The sequence below is a fragment of the Scyliorhinus canicula genome, chromosome 4, assembly GCF_902713615.1.
Source record: "Scyliorhinus canicula chromosome 4, sScyCan1.1, whole genome shotgun sequence".
NCBI lineage: Eukaryota > Metazoa > Chordata > Chondrichthyes > Carcharhiniformes > Scyliorhinidae > Scyliorhinus > Scyliorhinus canicula.
In genome coordinates, this window is record NC_052149.1 from 156070616 (window position 1) to 156089782 (window position 19167).

The following is a 19167-nucleotide window of genomic DNA, read 5'->3' on the forward strand; positions in this document are numbered from 1 at the left end:
CCACAGGTTGCTTTGCCAGAAGCCACGACCCGGGAAATCACCACGGGCTGTAATCATCAGACTCCCCAAGTTCCAAGACAAGGAACGTACCTTAAAATGGACGAAGACCACGTGGACCTGTGACTGGGTGGGACATTCCATTCGTATGTACCAGGAAATTAAGGCCGACCTGGCTAAATGCCGAGTAGAATTTAATATTATCAAAACGGCACTATTCAAAAGTCAAGTTTGATTTGGCATGTTGTACCTGGAAAACTTTGGGTCACTTTCAAGGACAGAGACATTTTTTAACATGCCGGAGGAGGTAAATGACGTTGTACAGAGGAATGGACTAGGACAGAACTGAGCACAGGGGCGCGATGTCTTGGATATTCCTTGTTCAGGAATTTCTACATGTGTTTGTTTTTTGATTTTCTTATCACGTGCTATTACACATGCTTCTGGGTCGAGCGCACGCCCGTCCGATACACCTAAAATTCTGCCCTGTGTTTCTATGCAAGTGGATAGTGTTCAAGTACGCGGTTCTGGTGTAGCACCCTAAGAAAAATGTCAACGCAGGTATTTTAGCATGGCTAATCATTCACAATAAAACTGATTCACCTGAGGAAGGAGCAGTGCTCCGAAAGCTAGTGTTTGAAACAAACATGTTGGACTTTAACCTGGTGTTGTAAGGCTTCTTACTGTGCTCACCCCAGTCCAACGCCGGCATCTCCACATCACAATAAAGCTTGACTCAGCATCTGAAGTCAATTTCAGCAATCAATATTCCTGTCAGCGCTTAACATACATGGTATGCTGCACATAACCCGATTTGAAATTTTTTTCAAGATACTGAAATGAAGAACTACATTTGTAAAAGGCAGAATAAGTCAAAGGCTGGAATTTTCCGACCCCACCAGAGACGGGTTCCCCGCACAGAGGATGAGGCAACCCATTGAAATGCCCATTGACTTCGGCAGGACTGGTCGATCCTGTCATTGGGAGGGGTTGGAAAATTCCTCCCAAACAGCGATGTTAATCTTAGGTGAAGTTCCCTGTACATTGTAGGAGGAAGAATGCTTCATGAAAGAATAGCAACTTTCATTTAAGTTCTGGTTTATAGAGAAACAATGCATTCTGCAACAGTATTTTTTAAAAATCTTGTTTCTTTTACAGCCAATCTGCGACCTATCTCACTCACTGCTAATAAATCGCTCATGTACTTATTTAGCTGGAGTTACCAGCGGAATGTTTTGAACAGATATCCAAAGTATCTTTGGTTTAATAATTAATAAGCGCAAAAAGATGACTAACATTGGTGGTCAAGTTAATTCTCAAATGTTGCATATTTAAATATTTATTGGTAATTCTCTCGTTGAGTGTGTTTGCCAGCTGCACCATGACCGGAAGTTTATCAGGACAGAAAATAAGCGTTTTTCAAGATAGCACAGCTGCTGCCATGATTTTCTTATGACTCCAATGTTAACCATTTTGAAGTAGACTGATAGATATTTGGAGGCAGAAAAAGAAAAGTAGATTTTCTTATAGCAATCTTGGGTTTTGTGGGGAGCACAAATATTATTGTCAATGGATTAATTTGTTCACTTAACTTGCAAAGTTCTTTTCAGATTCAGATTGTTCCCTCAGGGGTCAAAATTGGACAGTGGCTAAAAACAGGCATGGGGTCTGTGATGCACAATTAACCCGCATACATTGCTTCCAATACAGGCAGCACGCACACACTTTGTGATGCCTACTTATTTAAATGATTGTTGTGCACAACACAGCACTGCATCCACACTAGCTGTCCAGCCAATTAGCCCCCCTAAGGAGTCTGGGATGCTGTGGCAACATGCACTTTTACATGGATGTTGTAGTCGAGCTATGAATAGTGAATGGCTGACCAGTAATCTACCCTGCTCTTACCACCTGCCATTGGCGTACGTTGCAAGGATTTATGAGTTGTATTCAAACTGTCTTTCCTTGTTCAAAACGCACCTTGCATGGCTGTCAGGCCCTGGAGTGGGACATGAACCCAGAGCATCTGGCTCAGAGGCAGGGACACTACCTACTGGGTCAGTAGACCTTCCCTGTGAGGCTAGCAACAACCACAGGAAGCCTGTACTACTTAAAGCCAGCCTCCTCCTCTTAAAGGGAAGATGGATTCTGGTTGAAGCAAGCTGGGCAGAGAGCATATGCCAAGGTTCTCAGACGCCGTACTGCTTTGACGATCAGGTGTACAGGAGGAGAGAGGTCCTCTATCCTCAAAGGGCCAGGAGGCCATCCAGACAGGCAGTGAGATCAAATAATTGTTGCGGTCAATGCCAGTACTCCAACTCCAATGATTTCACGCAAGTGTTCAAAGTCAGTGAGTGCATTATGAAGTGATGTATCATACCATTAGCTGAGGATATTGCTCAATTCACCACATCCCCATCACTCACACACCAATAATAATATCTATCAATCACACCTCATGGCTAATATTGATAGGTTTACCTTAGCCTCGTACATCTAGCACTGCAGCAAACTTACATTTCCATCGGAAGATATAAATGGCTTCTGAAGAAGAATCATATTGAACTCAAAATGTTAACTTTGTCCCTATCTCAATTGATGCTGCCAAACCTGCTGAGTTTTTCCAGCACTTTCTGTTTTCATTTACATCTTGCAGGTTGCATTTACTGACAGTTATTCAGTCATGACAAACCTAACACCCACTGATTCAATTCCCTCTCTCTTGCATGACAAAGTGGGAAATAACCAGAGCTGGAGGCAGTGGCAACAAACTGGCTAGGGGCAGGTGTGCTTGCATGTTCTGATCTCCTTGATCACCAGTAACGGAGTGGTCAAAATTGCTGTGACCAGTAGTGGGAGGTGATCATACGTTTAGTCATAATCCTCCTTCTCACAAAACACTTGTCCCTCATCCCACAATCTCTTCAGATTTCTAAGTGGCAGATGGTGTAAACATGTACCTTTCGCCACTCTTCCCCTCACCACAACCTTTCATTTGTGCCTTTTACTTTCAGAAACCCAAGAACTGTAACCTGGCCAGGGAGAGAAAGAGGTGGAAGAGCAGGAAGAAGTGGTGAAGAAGGAACATCATTGTTTGATATCACCCTTACAGCTACCAGTTCAGATACTGAGATTGTACATACTCTTGTAGATGGCGTTCAGGCAGGATCTACACATGGGGCATGCAGCATGGGTAGAGAACAAGGGCACTGCAACTTTCTAGAGGGCAAGATTGCTCAGGAGTTCTGCAGAAGACTCAAATGAGGACTTCAATGAGGTAACCTACAGTTGATCGGAATGCACAATGGAATGCTTAGTGCATTGGCAGACCTGCTAAACAGTCTGCTGTCATTGTCAAGGGGAATGTCAAGGGAATTCTGCACCAATTTGTTTCAAGGCTTTTCACGAAGCTTGGAGTACATCCATTCAAGCGTGGAAGTGGTAGCCAGCTCCATGAGAACACTTGTGGACCTATCCGTAATGCAGTGTCTAACGGTTGATGTTTAGCTTCTATTACGGCACAAGCAGGAGCCACCCAATATCAGGATACTGCCACAGAAACTCTTACTGCTGTCATACAAACAAAGCTTACCACTATTCTGCTATCAAAGCTGCAGATTGCCAAGGTGCAAAGGGGCTTGCAGAGTTTCACAGAAAACCAGCAAATTGCTGAAGACTGTCCCATGGGAGTGGCGCTGGTATGGTAGAGCATGAACTTTCTGCCCTTGCCCAATATAACAGCATTCATCCTCCCACCACTGCACTCAGCTTTGCTGTTGCCTGTCAACTTGCCAACCTAGTCTATTGCCACCCATGTCAAAATAGTGCAGTTTAAAGCCAGCTTTCTAGGATCAGAACTGCTTGATACTGTCATATAAGGCCCTCTACAGTCTCCCCCACTGAAACTAAGCAGCCTTCCTCGAGCCACTTTGCAGCCACTGAAGTAACATTGTGTAGGACTACCGGGACAGGCAAAGGCTCATGGAAGGCACTAACGAAACACACAGAATTAGAACATAGAACAGTACAGCACAGAACAGGCCCTTCGGCCCTCAATGTTGTGCCGAGCCATGATCACCCTACTCAAACCCACGTATCCACCCTATACCCGTAACCCAACAACCCCCCCCTTAACCTTACTTTTATTAGGACACTACGGGCAATTTAGCATGGCCGATCCACCTAACCCGCACATCTTTGGACTGTGGGAGGAAACCGGAGCACCCGGAGGAAACGCAAGCACACAGGGGGAGGACGTGCAGACTCCACACAGACAGTGACCCAGCTGGGAATAGAACCTGGGACCCTGGAGCTGTGAAGCATTTATGCTAACCACCATGCTACCCTAGAACATAGAACAGTACAGCACAGAACAGGCCCTTCGGCCCTCGATGTTGTGCCGAGCAATGATCACCCACGTAACCCGTATACCCGTAACCCAACAATCCCCCCATTAACCTTACACTATGGGCAATTTAGCATGGCCAATCCACCTAACCCGCACATCTTTGGACTGTGGGAGGAAACCGGAGCACCCGGAGGAAACCCACGCACACACGGGGAGGACGTGCAGACTCCACACAGACAGTGACCCAGCCGGGAATCGAACCTGGGACCCTGGCGCTGTGAAGCATTGATGCTAACCACCATGCTACCGTGAGACCCTGCTGCCCCTTTTCTGTGGAATATTGGATGGTTTGGTCTTATAAACTTGGTTTGGAATGCTTGGCTTTTACTTTAGCATCGGGGCCAAGAGGATGTTGTGATATTTGGTTAACAGAGAGAAGGCAAGGAGTTGAATGGGGAATTGGGAGCATGTTCACCAGTACTATAATTGAATGAGTCAACCACAATTAGTATTGCCAGAAGGTTGATTGTCTACTCCCTCCTTCCTCTTCTTCTAGCACTAACCTTCTTCTCCTCCTCCATCCACTCTTCTTCAGCTGTTGAAAATATACTTGGTGGCAAGGGTTGTGCTCTCAAGGTGACAAAATTAGATAATATACAACAAACCCACAACATATATTGGGCTGGATTCTCCGTTTGGGCGACTATAGTTCTCCTGCCGGAGCTGAATTGCTTTTCGATCCCCTTGGGGTCTAAAGGAGAATGCAATTCTGTATCCCTTGCCAAGCAAATATATGCATGGCATGGAATAGGAAGAATACCCAGGGAATCATGCTATCATGCCGCCCCCTCAAGATGTAGGCCCAAGGTCTCACAGCCAGCCACCACCCCGCTCCCCCCCCCCCCCCCACCACAAATTGGCCCTGAACCCACCCCCGCAGTGCACAGCAGCCCCCCACCCCCAGACTGTCTGGGTGCACCCCCTAACCCCAAGTACAGGGGTAATCCGACACCTCCCCCCCCCCCCCCCGAGGGACCTCTGTAATAGGGGGACACCCAACGGGCACCGGAGCAATAGGTCAGAAAGTGAAAGCATTGCGGGAGAACTAGGGAATAGGGCCAGTATGGCTCTGAGGCAGATGCTGCTGATCACAGCGGGTCTGGTGGCCTGAAGTGCATATATTTTAATGTAAGAAGTATTATGGGTCAGGCAGATGAACTTAGAGCTTGGATTGGTTCTTGGGACTATGATGTTGTTGCCATTACAGAGACCTGGTTGAGGGAAGGACAGAATTGGCAGCTAAATGTTCCAGGATTTAGATGTTTCAGGCGGGATAGAGGGGGATGTAAAAGGGGTGGCGGAGTTGCGCTACTGGTCAGGGAGAATATCACAGCTGTAGTACGGGAGGACACCTCAGAGGGCAGTGAGGCTATATGGGTAGAGATCAGGAATAAGAAGGGTGCAGTCACAATGTTGGGGGTTTACTACAGGCTTCCCAACAGCCAGCGGGAGATAGAGGAGCAGATAGGTAAACAGATTTTGGAAAAGAGTAAAAACAATAGGGTTGTTGTGGTGGGAGACTTCAACTTCCCCAATATTGACTGGGACTCACTTAGTGCTAGGGGCTTAGATGGGGCAGAGTTTGTAAGGAGCATCCAGGAGGGCTTCTTAAAACAATATGTAGACAGTCCAACTAGGGAAGGGTCTGTACTGGACCTGGTATTGGGGAATGAGCCCAGCCAGGTGGTAGAAGTTTCAGTAGGGGAGCATTTCGGGAACAGTGACCACAATTCAGTAAGTTTTAAAGTGCTGGTGGACAAGGATAAGAGTGGTCCCAGGGTGAATGTGCTAAATTGGGGGAAGGCTAATTTTAACAATATTAGGCGGGAACGGAAGAACCTCGATTGGGGCGGATGATTGAGGGTAAATCAACACTTGACATGTCAGTTGAAAGGAATTCAGGTCTGGCATGTTCCTGTGAGGAAGAAGGATAAATACGGCAAATTTCAGGAACCTTGGATAATGATAGATATTGTAGGCCTTGTCAGAAAGTAAAAGGAGGCACTTGTCAGGCTAGAAGGCTGGGAACAGACGAAGCCTGTGTGGAATATAAGGAAAGTATGAAGGAACTTAAGCAAGGAGTCAGGAGGGCTAGAAGGGGTCACGAAAAGTCATTGGCAAATAGGGTTAAGGAAAATCCCAAGGCTTTTTACACGTACATAAAAAGCAAGAGGGTAGCCAGGGAAAGGGTTGGCCCACTGAAGGATAGGCAAGGGAATATATGTGTGGAGCCAGAGGAAATGGGCGAGGTACTAAATGAATATTTTGCATCAGTATTCACCAAAGAGAAGGAATTGGTGGATGTTGAATATGGAGAAGGGTGTGTAGATAGCCTGGGTCACATTGAGATCCAAAAACACGAGGTGTTGGGCGTCTTAAAAAATATTAAGGTAGATAAGTCCCCAGGGCCTGATGGGATCTACCCCAGAATACTGAAGGAGGCTAGAGAAAAAATTGCTGAGGCCTTGACAAAAATCTTTGTATCCTCACTGTCTTCAGGTGATGTCCTGGAGGACTGGAGAATAGCCAATGTTGTTCCTTTGTTTAAGAAGGGTAGCAAGGATAATTCCGGGAACTACAGGCCGGTGAGCCTTACGTCAGTGGAGAGAATTCTTCGAGACAGGATCTACTCCCATTTGGAAGCAAATGGACGTATTAGTGAGAGGCAGCATGGTTTTGTGAAAGGGAGGTCCTGTCTCACTAACTTGATTGAGTTTTTCGAAGAGGTCACAAAGGTGATTGATGCAGGTAGGGCAGTGGATGTTGTCTATATGGACTTCAATAAGGCCTTTGACAAGGTCCCTCATGGTAGACTGGTACAAAAGGTGAATCACACAAGATCAGGGGTGAGCTGGCAAGGTGGATACAGAACTGGATAGGTCATAGAAGGCAGAGAGTAGCAATGGAAGGGTGCTTTTCTAATTGGAGGGCTGTGACTAGTGGTGTTCCACAGGGATCAGTGCTGGGACCATTGCTGTTCATAGTATATATAAATGATTTGGAGGAAAATGTAACTGGTCTGATTAGTAAGTTTGCAGACGACACAAAGGTTGGTGGAATTGCGGATAGCAATGAGCACTGTCAGAGGATACAGCAGGATTTAGATCGTTTGGAGACTTGGGCGGAGAGATGGCAGATGGAGTTTAATCTGGACAAATGTGAAGTAACGCGTTTTGGAAGGTCTAATGCAGGTAGGGAATATACAGTGAATGGTAGAACTCTGAAGAGTATTGAAAGTCAGAGAGATCTAGGTGTACAGGTCCACAGGCCACTGAAAGGGGCAACACAGGTGGAGAAGGTAGTCAAGAAGGCATACGGCATGCTTGCCTTCATTGGCCGGGGCACTGAGTATAAGAATTGGCAAGTCATGTTGCAGCTGTATAGAACCTTAGTTAGGCCACACTTGGAGTATAGTGTTCAATTCTGGTCGCCACACTACCAGAAGGATGTGGAGGATTTAGAGAGGGTGCAGAAGAGATTTACCAAGATGTTGCCTGGTATGGAGGGCATTAGCTATGAGGAGCGGTTGAATAAACTCGATTTGTTCTCACTGGAACGACGGAGGTTGAGGGGCGACCTGATAGAGGTCTACAAAATTATGAGAGGCATAGACAGAGTGGATAGTCAGAGGCTTTTCCCCAGGGTAGAGGGGTCAATTACTAGGGGGCTGTTATAACCTGCCTGCTTACCACTGGCTGGGGACTAATGACAATCCCACAATCCTCTGGGAGTATGAGCTTCCCCAATGAGGGGGGGCAGAGAAATCATTAGCAGACTCCCTGCATAAATAGAGCTGGCCAGTTTGGAACCAGCAGAGAGAGAGAGGAGTGAGCAGCAAGGGAAGTTGCTGCTGCTGTTGTATATATATATGTTATTGTAAATAAATGTTATTTCTTTGTATCCTGAAAACTCGTGCTGGATTCTTCGTGGCCCCCACAAAAGGAGCATAGGTTTAAGGTGCGAGGGGCAAGGTTTAGAGTAGATGTACGAGGCAAGTTTTTTACACAGAGAGTAGTGGGTGCCTGGAACTCGCTGCCGGAGGAGGTGGTGGAAGCAGGAACGACAGTGACATTTAAGGGGCATCTTGATAAATACATGAATAGGTTGGGAATAGAGGGATACGGACCCAGGAAGTGTAGAAGATTGTAGTTTAGTCGGGCAGCATGGTCGGCACGGGCTTGGACGGCCGAAGGGCCTGTTCCTGTGCTGTACTTTTCTCTGTTCTTTCTCATAGGGACCCCAGTGATAGGGAGACACCCCACCCACATGGACCTCTGACCAAAGGGACCCCCACAGGGACCCCTGTGATAGGGAGATCCCCACAGGGACCCATGTGATATGGAGACTCCCCACAGGGAGCAGCTGCTTAAAGGGACGTTCCCCTCCCCCACAGATCTCCCCCACACAGACCCTGCCCCCAGAAAAGAAACCACTGTCTCACAGCTGGAAAGTAGCCCAGACAGGGGCAGTGAAAAGAATTACAGCTGTGACACTTACCTTGCAGCTCCATGGAGAGAAGTGCATTGAAATCACACTCTTGAATCATTGGAATGCACTTACCTCTCTTTGATGTGGTCAATGTTTATAAACATTGGAATTTCATCACTTATGCCACTGAACCATGAAGAGAGATGAATGAATGAAAGCTGCAGATGTTTAGTAAAAGTTGTCCATCAAAGGTCACTACTAGAAAGCTATGAATGGCTTGCAGCTAATAGATCTGTGGGAACCAGATGCAGATCACAGCTGCTCTCCTTGGAGGAATGGACACTTGGATCTGCAACGTAAGTGTTCCAGCTATTATACCTCTGCCCTTGTCTAATTACTCTCTAGCTTCCAGACAGGGTCTCTTTTATAAGGGGCAGGGTGGGCTGTATGAGGAAGGGGTTCTGTGGTGGGACCTTTAGGCAGGGGGCCCCTATGGAGAGGTTTTCCTATTACAGGATGACAGATTTCCTTGCCTAACGGACACTAGCAAACCAGGTGAGATTTTAATAATTAATTTAAAACATAATCTTTATTATTGTCACAAGCAGGCTTTCATTAACAGTGCAATGAAGTTACTGTGAAAATCCCCTAGTCACCACATTCCGGCGCCTATTCGGACACACGGAGGCAGAATTCAGAATGTCCAAATAATCTAATAGCACGGGCGGGATTCTCCCGTACCCGGCGGGGCGGGGGGTCCCGGCGGGACGGAATGGCATGAACCACTCCGGCGTCGGGCCGCCCCAAGAGTACGGAATCCTCCGCACCTTCAGGGGCTAGGCCCGCCCCGGAGTGGTTGGCGCCCCGCTGGCCGACGGGATCGGGACCTGGCACCACGCCAAAGGGCCTCCGCACGCTGCTGCGAGTTGGCGCATGCGCAGGAGCGCCAGCGCGTGCTTGCGTCATCCCCGCGCACGTGCACAGGAGTCACTTCCGCACCAGGAATGGCGGATGACCACGGCCGACAGTGCAGAAGGAATAGAGAGCCTCCACGGCACAGGCCCGCCCGCGGATCGGTGGGCCCCAACCGCGGGCCAGGCCTCCGTGGGGGCACCTCTCCGGGCCAGATCCCCCCACGACCCCCAAGAACCCCGGAGCCCACCCGCGCCGCCAGGTCCCGCCAGTAAGGGACCAACTCCAATTTACGCCAGCGGGACCGGCATAGAACGGACGGGACTTCGGCCCATCGCGGGCCAGAGAATCCGGACAGCCCCGGGGCTCATTGAGTCGCGCCGACCCCGCCATTCTCCGAGGCAGGCGGCGAGACTCACACCACGCCGTTTTTTGGGGGGGGCGGGAGAATTGGGAGAACGGCGAGGGCGGGATTCACGCCGACCCCCAGCGATTCTTCCACCCGGCGGCGGGTCAGAGAATCCCGCCCCACATCTTTTCGGACTTGTGGGAGGAAACCGGAACACTCGGAGCAAACCCACACAGACACAGGGAGAACGTGCAGACTCCGCACTGACAGTGACCCAAGCCGGGAATCGAACCTGGGACGCTGGCGCTGTGAAGCAACGGTGCTAACCACTGTGCCACCATGCCACCCATTTTATGACAATTGATAATGGTTTCATGGTCACCTTTAGACTTTTAACTACAGATTTTCTTTTTATTGAATTCAAATTACACCATCTGTTTTAGCAGGATTCGAATTGGGCTCCAGAGCATGATTCTGGGTCTCTGGATTACTAGTCCAGCGACAGTACCACTGCGCCACTGCCTCCCCAATAATTGATCATCATTTCTTATGATAGTTGGCTTGTATTATATGCATGTTGCCCACTTGCATAGGTTAAGAACTGGACTCATGAGCTGCGTTGTCAGCAGATAGTTCTTGCTCCAGAAGCTACCAAAAGGTTTGTCATTGTGACTCAAATGTACATGATATAGCAGACTGCCACAGAATGAAGTCATCAAGGCTGCTGTCAGGATACCAAACATTAACCTGTATGGTGCACTGATTATAGCTTGGATATTGAAGGGCATTGTTGCTCTTCAGCTGTGGTACATGTCAGAATTGACATGTGATACCCACAAAGTGGCAGGTGTACAGTCAATAGCACCCTACATCATTTTTGTAAACCCGTGTGCTCAATGTGCCTGTTTCTGTTTGGCAAGAAAGAATGAAATGTATTCAGCTCTCATGCATATAAGACCATAAGACATAGGAGCAGAATTAGGCCCCTAGCCCCATCGAGTCTGCTCCGCCATTCAATCACGGCTGATACTTTTCTCATCACCATATGGACCTTGGTGATCTCTCTTATGCAACTGTGAATGGCAAACTGGAAGATGTCACAAATATCACCTGCATCCGCCTGGTAGGAGCACACATGTAAAGGTTGATGGCTACAAACATCTTCACAGCCACTGACAGTCCTCACCCCATGCTGAGGATGCAGTTATGGCTGTCACATGTGGCAGATTAATTCAGTCTTATTTAAGATTTCATGGCGAGATTGAAGTAGGAAAATTTCTCCCTGATGACCCTGGGTAGATATGTTCTTCTCCTTTTACTTCTCCATCTTCCAGCAGCTGCTCTTGGTGCCTCTGCTCATTCTGCCTGTCATGCTGTCGACCAAGAGGTGCAAATTAGCCTATTCATGTCTGCAGCAAATGGTCTGTGCAGTCTTATAGATGGGAAGGGGGTTAATTTAAACAGCCGTGCTTTCTCCCCCCAACACCCGTACATAAATAGAAAGGGGTTTTGATTTGCTTCCCTCTTTATAAGACCATAAGACCATAAGACATAGGAGTGGAAGTAAGGCCATTCGGCCCATCGAGTCCACTCCGCCATTCAATCATGGCTGATGGGCATTTCAACTCCACCTCCCAGCATTCTCCCCATAGCCCTTAATTCCTCGCTATGTGATGATGTGTATTTCCCAACCCCTCAGTTGTGGTGTGATCCAATTTTCTATTAATAACGCTACAGCAAACTCAGCATAGGATGAACTCAAAGGGTTAGTTTATTTTCACACACTCAAAACCTGAGAGGGGATTGCTAAATAGCCCCTTAGGCATTCAGATAATAAAAGAGGGATAGAGAAAGAAATATTTTCGGGGCAAAGAGCAGACAGAAAAGAACTATAGTTTCATGTGAACCCAGAGGCCAGAATTAAAGTCCAGTGATGTATTCCTTCACAGAGGTCAACTGGTTGAAAACTGATGCTGGATAATTCATTTTTCCAGCGGAGGTGACTTCCATGATGTGATAGACATGCATAGATGAATCAGTCTTGTTGGTGATGATATAGAGGTTGCACGTGAAGCAGTGTAGATGGAGTGGGGGGGGGGGCAGGTATTTAGTCTGACAGAGCCCCTTTCTGCTAGGTGTACTGGGGTTTCTGCCACAAGGAAATATTATTGATTCCCCCAACTAGGGGGTCATCGCACATGGCTTCCACCTTTCCACTTTGGCTTTGACAAAGGGTGTGTATCCCTTTGTGTGGATCCGTAAGTTTGTTAAGGTTCCAATCATTAAGTCTTAAAGGGAGGTGCGGGCTCCTTTGTCCTAGCAAACAAATCTGCTCCAGTTAGTCATGTGTCGCTTATGAAATAAAGATGGCCATTGTATTTAGTCTCTGCAGCCCACAAGCAGTCATTAGGGTCTCTTCAGAGGTAATGAGATGTCAGTTTCTGTGAAACTGCCATGTTAGATTCTTTTGTTTGAAGATGACAGACGGACATACCCTTAGCCATTTGAAAACATCTATTGTCCTTTAAAATTGTAGAAATTAGCTTTGAGGATATCCATGTATACATATTTTATATAAACATAGAATTTGATATCTTAGCCCCTGACAGTAGAAATCAGGACCAAGTCCTCCCAAGCCTATCATAGCCTATCTATAGCCTTCAGCAACTTTAAGGAACAACATAAACCAGTGAGAACTTCTTCATGCTCAGAAAGAGCCAGTAGACATCAATCAGCAACTAATCTGATAGAGGTTGATGATCTCTTAAATAATGATAGTAGGAGGGTCCTTCCAGCTGTTAAATACATGTTTAGCTGTTATAATTTAGGAGGGAGCATTGAGCTCCAAAGTGGCAGTGTTGGCATCAAATCAGCCTTTGAAATCACTATTTGTCAACTTGCGTACTTCCAGTGCATGCTCCCCACTCTTAAGGATCTCATTAAAATGTTATTCTGTGCAACCAGCACCAGAATTGAGCAGGTACATTAAGAATGCCATTTTGATATTGAAACTGTAGCTGCAGCGCTGAAAATATTGTAACTATGCGATTGAATTTTGCAGCCTTTGATGAATCTTTGTTTTGATACGGTAACAATCTCAAGTTAATGATAACAACATATTTCCATTCTTTGCAACGAGCATCAGTGCTCCCAATTTTGTCATAGTTTGTGGCAATATTCCTTTTAACATTTTGCTGATGCATGCAGCTAGTTTTTAGAATGTTTAGTATTTACCACAGAGCAAGGCCTGCCCATAGGCTGCTGTGCAACTGCACACATGCCACTACTTATTGGGAACATCAGTACCTGGTAAAAATAACGGACTTTCACCAATGCCCCCACAGATGCCTTCAGGAAGCACCTCAGCTACCAAACAGCTAAAGCTTTAAGGTATAGTATAAATGGTTGCTCTCTCCGGTAGAACTCTTGAATTGCCCCCTCTCACGGTATACTTAACGTTCTTGCGATATAAGAACTCCCCAAGATCCCCCAGCTATTACATATGCTTTGGTCCTGCCGGAAGCTGGAAAGGTTTTGGCGAATGGTGTTCATCACCATCTCGGGGGTCATACATGTGGACGTGGAGCCTGGAACCCTAGAAGCCATATTCGGGGTGTCGGACCAGCCGAGCTGCAAGCCTGTGCGGGGACGGATGGTTTAGCCTTCGCCACACTGATTGCTCAAAGGTAGATCTTGTTGGGGTGGAGGTCAGGCTCTGGGGCCCAGGAGGGTGCCTGCTGGAGCTTTTCAACCTGGAAAAGGTGAAACTTGCTTTAAGGAGGGCGAGTGATGGGTTGTACAATTGTTGGAGTTTGTTTATCATGCACTTTCGGGAGTTGGTTACCGTTGACTGTTGAGGCGGGCGGGTGGAGTTCGGTGAATTGGAGAGTTTTGTGAGGTTGTTGTGAATTGTAAAACTGCTGAAAATTTGTTGAATAAAAATACTTTTAAAAAAAGATCCCCAAGCCATAATGAGGCACTGGGTAGAGAAGCTGACCTCCACCCAGCAGCACCTGCCTTCGAGCAATGAGCAAGGTGAAGGCCAGGAGATCAACCCCTGCTCTAGCCATCATAGCCGATATTAATAGTGGACAAGCCAAATCCCAGTGTGGAAACTGGTGAGATAGATCCTGGGCGGGATTCTCCCAGCCCTGCGCCGGGCCGGAGGATCCCCGCGAATGGGCCACGCTGCCCCGACGCCGGCACGCGATTCTCTGCAGTGCGGAGAATCGGCACCATTGGCGCTGGCGTGGTTGGTGCGGTGCCAGTCGGGGGGCGCTCTATGCGGCCAGCCCGCCAATTCTCCGGCCCGGATGGTCCAATTGGCTGTCGGTAAAGAGCCGAGTCCCACCGGCGCCGTTCTAACCTGCTCTGGGAGAGCTCGTCCTACAGGGAAATCAATCGGGTCGTCCCCGTGGATCTTGTGAAGGTTTTAACGTCCCTCCCCCGAAAGTCCACAAACCCTTCTGCCATAGAGGGTGGAGGAGGCTGTCTTCTTCGCTTTGCCCACGGTAGTGCCTCTGGCTGTTGTTGGGCTGGATCGGGGGGCTTGTATCGTTGGTTTTGCACTGATCATTTGGGGGGTACCGTCAGCGACTGTTCCCGAGTGAGGCGGTCTTCCGAAACCATGGATGTCTGAGCATCCATGTCGGATCCTAAGTCCTCCACCCCATGCATCTCAGTGTCAGGGCCCCTCGGGGATCCTGCAGGCAGGACCAAAAAGCGGCTCATCCGGTGGGGTCGATCCTGATGTTAGCTCCCTGTTCCAGAGGTTGTTCACATGCTTTTGTACTGTCCGCTCCTGTGTTTTTACCATGGAAGATACCAGTCCCGTTCATTCCACCATGGTCCCTGGCATCCACCTGGCACCATGTCCGGAGTTCCGGAAGTATAGCATGTACACCAGTTGAAAACCTCAGTCCTGCGGCACATCTGCTTCAGTACCGCCTCTGGGGATCTTGTCTCCTTTCCATTTTCCCACTAATCTCGGGGAATGGATTCTGAGCCTCCGGCCCATCAACAGTTCCGCCAGTGCCACTCTGGTCATAACATGTGGCGTGGTGCGGTAGCTGAACAAAATGCGCCAACATTGGCTCCACATATCCCATGGCCTGTTTCCTCATGCCCTTCTTGAACATCTGCACCACTCGTTCAGCCAGACCATTTGAGGAAGAATGGTATGGGGCGGTCTGGATGTGCTTCCCCATTTGACTTTGTGAAGTTCGTGAACTCCTCGCTTGTAAATGGGGTACCATTGTCCATGACCAACACTTCCGGGACGCCATGAGTACCAAATGAGAGGCGTAGCTTCTTGATAGTAGCCTTCAAAGTAGTGGATGGCAATCGATGGCATCTAACCATTTGGAATGGGTGTTCACTATCAGTAAGAGCATCAAGCCTTGAAAGGGTCCGCATGCAGGCACACCCAAGGTCGGCCTGGCCATTCCCAAACGTGGAGGGGAACCACTGGTAGGAGGTTCTGATGTTCTTTGCATGTGGTGCATTGCTGGGTCAACCGCTTGATGTCACCATTCAAGCCTGGCACCACATGTAGCTCCTGCCAAGCAGTTTCATCTTCGATACCCCCAGGTGTCCATTGTGTAGGTTTTGAAGTATAAACTTTCTTCCCGGACTTGGTATCAGAGCACAAGTTCCCCACAGGAGGTTGCCATCCTCCACGTTGAGCTCTTGCCCCTTAACCTCGAAAACTAGGAGTTCCGTAAGCAGTTTCCCTTGCCGACCTCATGCAGATAACATGGCATAACTTCGCCAACACCGGTCCTTCTGCGTTCAATCACGAACTTGTGCGGTGGTGCCTAGAAAAGGTATCCATAAACTTTAAAGCGGATACAACCTTGTCCATCACCGTTGGGATGGGAGTGTGTCAGCAACTGGAGTTGGCTCAAAGCGTCCACGTTTGCGATCTGTGTGCCCAGGCGATACTCAAACACGTTCTTCTATGTGGCTAACAGGAGGGCCTGATGCTGTATTCTGGCAGATGCTATCAGCAGAATCAACCAGAGCAACAGCTTATGATTGTGATACGACGTCCTAAATGTATTGGTGGAATTTCCTCACCACAAAAATAATGGCCAGCCTTTCTTTCTTAATCTGAGCATAGGCTATCAGTCTCTCTGTCCCATCGCCCATATGGTGGGATAACACCACCCCAATTCCATATGGGGATGCATCACAAGTGACCAGAAGAGGCCTTGAGGGGTCATAGTGGGTCAACAGTCCCGATGACGACAATTGTTTCTTCACCGTGGCGAAAGCTTCTTCCTGAGGCGCTTCTTGTGCTGGGTGGAATGCCCTGAATTTAGGTAGGCGCGTCCTTCAACCAGGGCAACACACATGTTGGCTGACCTGCTGTTCCTGGTCCCTGCAATTCCTCCGACCACAGGTGCAGCACCTCTGTGAGTCCTCCTCTAGTAGTTCTGGGGAGAGGTCTTGCCTGGCTCTCGTGGCCCTCGGCCAACGGGCCTGGTCCCAACATTAATCAGACAAGAGCTGAATCCAGAGGCTTTGTTCCTAGGGAGTGCTGCTAGCCTGAATGGGGTGTGTCTTACACTATTCAGCTCCAGCCTTGACAATCCTGGAGCTCCCTTTTCCCCACTCTCCCATGAGAGGGAGATCTCAATGCCTCTTTTCAGGTCCGAAGACGGGTCAGCCGGCAATTTCCTTTAGGTTACCATGTTATTACCGGTGCACAGAAGACAGTCCCATAACATCTCTGTTGACGATGGCCTGTAATCGCAGTGCTCTGCTAGTTTGTGTAAGCATGCCAGAAACTCAGTAACGGACACCCCCAGAGTTCCCTTGACCATATTGACTAGTATCTTTGGAAAATAATAAGGGAGACAGTGGTGTAGTGGTGTTGTCATTTGATTAACACTCCAGACCCAGGTTAATGCTCTATGGATCCAGGTTCATATCCCACCATAGCAGATGGTGAAATTCAATTCCAGATTTTTATCTTTGGACAATGACCGACGGTTTGGGGCCATAGTGGTCCGCCACAAGCGCCGGCAGTTCATCGAATGTCTTGAAGTCTGGGGCCGCATAGTAGGTTAGGCTCTTTATGATGCTAAAAGTGAGGAACCCCACAGAGGGTCAAGAGAATCACCTTCTGGTGGTTCTCCCCACCAATGGCATCTGCCCTGAAGAAATAGCGTACTGAGCCCAGCTTTCTATACTAGTGTCAGAAGCATCAAGTCTCCCCAGGGGAACATTTTTGAACCAGTGCTAACCTTGCTCCTCGGTGGTGAGTTGCAGCCATGGACTAGATGTCCAGCAATTCCACCTGTAGTTCTGTTTTGTCCTCATCGCCAATATTGTCGTCAATGAGAAGTCCAGAAAAGGTAAGTAAAAATAAGATTTTTTTAAATTTAGAGTACCCAATTATATTTTTAAGGGCAACTTAGCGTGGCTAATCCAACTAACCTGCACATCTTTGGGTTGCTAGGGTGAAACCCATGCAGACACAGGAAAAATGTGCAAACTCCATACAGACAATGACCTGGGGCTGGGATTCGAACCCGAGTCCCCAGTGCTAACCACTGTGCCATTGTGCCGCCATAAATAAGTTTATTTCCTACTCATAGTTTTTCTGTTCTGTGATCTTGTCTTTGCAATGAACCTACAGAACTGCTGGTGACTTAACTAGAATTATGTTTTAACAATCAGAATGCTATCCAGACCAAGTTATCAGAGTTACATTAGACTCTCCTGGAACTACCCTTATGTGCGATTGTCCTGATGTTCCCCTTACAACCTTCCACCAATCGTTGAATGTCACATGACTGATGTCTGATGCCACCTGCTGGTTGGAGGTAGCACCGTTGAGTGCATGCAATATTGTCCACAGGCATATTGTTATGAGCCAGTGTTTAGAAAACTCCAAAGTATATCATCGAGTTCACCTGACCCACAACTGTTTATGGATTTTGGTTATGAGGAGCACAAGGGCCTACTTTCCAGGTTGTATTCAACAGAGGCCTTAAACACTTTTAAACAAAAAGTTTATTCTACAAATTTAGTTAACATTTTATAAACACACACAGTAAGCATTTTTTATCAACTACAAACATAAATTCTCCACACAGCTACTGTTCTCTCTAAATATGTAACCCTTAATAACTTCCCTTTCTGCTGTTTCAACTTGAAAACAACATCCAATACAACCAGGAAACCCCTTTTAGCAAAGCAGTAGGTTTGAATTCTTTACAGATTTTAACATACAGAGAGGGGAGAAGTCTTCTTTTTCTGAGTCCAGTTTCCAACAGTCTAAACCCAAAGTAAAACTCAGAGCAACAACCTGCTGCCAGCTCAAACCAAAAGTAAAAGCTAGAGCCCCAGTCCAGCTCCACCCACACAATGACATCACTGAAGCCATTTGAGAAGACAAACATTTCTTAAAGGGACATTCCCATGACAATAGCGCCACAATAGTGAGGAAATACAGCAAGCAAAGAGCACCTCTAGTCCCAGCTGAAACCATCCGAAGATGCCGGTGCCCTTCCGGCCGGCTTTTATCTCAGGGATTTAATGAGCCCCGCTATTGAGCATTCGCCCCTCAGCAGGGGTAACTCAAATTCCACAAGCCCCATGGGGAGATCGATCAGGTCTTTCCCGTGGGTCTTGTGGGGTTATAACAAGTAATATTGTGGGTGTGTGATAGGCTGAAGTTCTATTTTTATCATTTCAAAATTCTACATATATGGTGGGGGGAGCAATTTGGCATCACAGCACTGCTTCAAAGTTGTGCTCAGCACAGTGTGTAGATTCCACAAGGGCAGACAATGCTACGAGCCATCACTCACATTTTCCACTGGTGTAATTGAGGAAGCTGCTACTGCCCCTGGGAAATTTACATAGTTTGTGGAGTGCCACTTTGACTGAAATTTTCCCTTGATTTCTTTACTTATTACTGAAACTAAGTTCAGGAGGAATAAGCGCATGATTTTAATGACAGGATCATGTTCTTCCAGGTTTTCAGGAAGATAAAACTCCGTAATGATACTGTGACTAAATACTTAAATTTTATACGTAGTGAAGATGTCAAATTCTCCCA